Raw genomic sequence first — 3,270 nt, forward strand, 5'->3', positions numbered from 1 at the left:
TTCAAGTCAAGATTCATTAATTTCTTTCCTATTGTTCTTCTGAGATCATTTTTCTCCAGTCAGAATGTTTGCTTCAATATTTGAGTAACATTTCAATTTTAATTTGAAATTGCATATATACTTATATATATATATAAATACACTTTCACATGATGTTTATAGGTGTCAATGAACACTGATGATACACATATACTGACAGCAGTACAAAATTCAGATTCCTCAACTAATACAGTGAAGCCAGACATGGATAAGTCAGCTATTGTCTCACATTGGATCCTTTGGAGATTATATATTTTGCTGTCTTGTTTGTCTTTAGTTTCAAAAAGTGAAGCTACGAAGTGGCTAAGTATGGTTTACCTTGAAAATGGTTTGCAGTGGCCGGCGCCGCAGCTGAATAGGCTAATCCTCTGCCTTGCGGCACCGGCACACTGGGTTCTAGTCCTGGTTGGGGTGCCGGATGCTGTCCCAGTTGCCCCTCTTCAAGGCCAGCTCTCTGCTATGGCCCAGGAGTGCAGTGGAGGATGGCCCAAGTCTTTGGGCCCTGCACCCCATGGGAAACCAGGAGAAGCACCTGGCTCCTGCCTTCGGATCAGCGCGGTACACTGGCCATGGCAGCCATTGTGGGGTGAACCAACGGAAAAGGAAGACCTTTCTCTCTGTCTCTCTCTGTCACTGTCCACTCTGCCTGTCAAAAAAAAAAAAAAAAAAGAAGAAGAAGAAGAAGAAAAGAAAGAAAATGTTTTGCAGCATTTAATGGATCTATGACTTGGTGATTGTTGACTTTTGAAAGATTTGCAAAATTTTCAGTGATTTTCTTCTCCAACATTGTTTCTCTTTGTTGTTTCTCCTTTTTAATCCTTTCCACTTGGGCCTACAATTCAAATATGTCAGCAGTTTCTCTGTGACTTATTTAATTCCTGCATCATTGTCATTTTTCATCTTTTATTTTCTACCCATTTTAAGACTGGATATTTTACTCTCACTTTGATTTGGCTTTCTATAAACAGAGATTATGCGTGCATGTGTTGAACAACAAAAACAAAAAAAAAAAAACAGAAAGAAGAGGCATTTTTAAATCTACATGTAGAGCTGCCTCCTCCTGCAGCTGCCACCTCTGCCAGGCTGAGGAGCCAGGAGTCCACAGCGCTGGCTCCAGTCTGCAGGCTGGGGACTTAGTGCCACGGCAGCGGCAGTAGCTGCAGTGCAACCAGCTTCCACCCCCAGGAGCGCCAGGTGCGGCCAGCCCACCCCAAGGCCAGAGCTGGGCAGGTGGATGCGGCTGGAAGATGGCGCTCTCAGGCCCACTCAGCATCAGGTGGTGGTGCCGGTGGGTGCTGTCCTGGATCCCAGCAGAGTTTATCAGCTTCCTGTTGGGCTGGTCATACTATGCCTTCGCCATCCAGCTCTGACTAATTTCCATGGAAAACATTGGTGAACAAGTTGTGTACTTGATATCTTATCACCTACTTTTCATGATGTTTGGTCCTACTGGAAAACTATCTTTACATTACCAATGGATCCTTCAAAAGAATGTCATCTCTTTTATGCAGAGAAAGAATTGTTGGAGAGAGAGCCAAGAGGACAACCCCAGCAGGAAATTCTTACTTGAGCAGCCAGGGATCTTCCCATTTATACCACGGCCATGACTGGAGCCATCCGCTACTGTGACAGATGCCAACTTATAAAACCAGATCACTGCCATCCCTGTTCCATCTGCAATAAATGTATTTTGAAGATGGATCATCATTGCCCATGGGTGAAAAATTGTGTGGGAATTTCAGATTAAAAATTCTTCCTTCTTTTCATGGCTTGTTCTCTGATGTACTGTATTTTAATGGCTGCTACAGACTTACAGTATTTTGTCAAATTTTGGATAAGTGGTCTACCAAATACTCAAGCCAAGTTCCATATGAGGTTTCAATTCTTTGCTGCAGCTAGTTTTCTGTCAGCTCATCTTCTCTGTTTGGCTATCACTGTTGGCTAATCAGCAAAAACAAATTTACATTAGAGGCATCCAGGAGTCCAGTATTTCTTTTTTAATTTTTTTTTTATTTTTAACTTTTATTTAATGAATATAAATTTCCAAAGTACAGCTTATGGATTACAATGGCTTCCCCCCATAACTTCCTTCCCACCCACAACCCTCCCCTTTCCCACTCCTTCTCCCATTCACATCAAGATTCATTTTTGATTCTCTTTATATACAGAAGATCAGTTTAGCATACATTAAGTAAAGATTTCAACAGTTTACTCCCACACAGAAACATAAAGTGAAAAATACTGTTTGAGTACTAGTTATAGCATTAAATCTCAATGTACAGCACACTAAGGACAGAGATCCTACATGAGGAGTAAGTGCACAGTGAGGACTCCAGTATTTCAACATGGAACTGATAAAAATGGATTCAAGTCAGGTCTCAGTAAAAAATAATGAGATAAGTTTTTGGTGATGAGAAGTACTGGTTGGTAACCATTTTCTCAAGTCTGAGTGCTGACTTGTTAACCAGGATCCTGAACAACCATCTACCCTGCAGGGCTGAATTCAACAGCTAAAAATCCTGAAAACCATCAGTTTCCTGCAAAGCCATAGAGAGAATCCCAGAGCCACCTTCTTATTGACTCTCAGTCTTGGACAGAAAACAACATAAACCTTGGAAGAGGCAAAGCTGGTATGAACAATCCTGCATTAACCATGGAGAATGAGACTTAATCCTCAAGCAAAGTAAATTCATGCTTTATTAAAGTATCGATGCTGTACATGGATGAAAGGCTCCCATATGAAGGCACCATTTGGATATGCAGAATATGAGTTGATTGCAAGTTGTTACTTAAAACATAACACACTTTTGATCCAATATACAGAATGTTATAAGTAACAAAGATTCTTATTACATATTAAAATTTTTATGGTTTATGAATCAAAGAAGAAATATCTTCCATCAAAAACTTGGCCTAAATTCATGGGCCAGTTTTCACTTAAATAATGTGGGTAGCACAGTTTATTACTTAAAAACTTCATTGATTATCTGATTTTTTTTATTTCAAAAATTGAGACTTAAGATATTGTTTCAGAATTAAAGGATTTTATGTCACATTATAAGGTGCTTGATTTGTAAAATGTTAGTTACTATTAAGAAGGTAGAGGAAATAAACCAGACTTCTTTTACTTTTTACTTCTGATAGGAAATGAGCCTGAGACTTAGTGACCCATCATAACTATGACTTCATTACAAAGTCCAAATGGCCTGTACTTGAAGATCACCATCCATT

At 39.7% G+C, this 3,270-nt stretch overlaps 1 pseudogene; it reads left to right on the forward strand.

Moving 5' to 3' along the window:
- Nucleotides 1–1,286: 1,286 nt before the first annotated feature.
- On the forward strand, nt 1,287–2,850 carry LOC149119482 (palmitoyltransferase ZDHHC2-like; annotated as a pseudogene).
- Nucleotides 2,851–3,270: the final 420 nt, after the last annotated feature.

The sequence above is a fragment of the Oryctolagus cuniculus genome, chromosome Y (genome assembly GCF_051225735.1).
Source record: "Oryctolagus cuniculus isolate XC-2025 breed Fujian yellow rabbit chromosome Y, ASM5122573v1, whole genome shotgun sequence".
NCBI classification, from domain to species: domain Eukaryota; kingdom Metazoa; phylum Chordata; class Mammalia; order Lagomorpha; family Leporidae; genus Oryctolagus; species Oryctolagus cuniculus.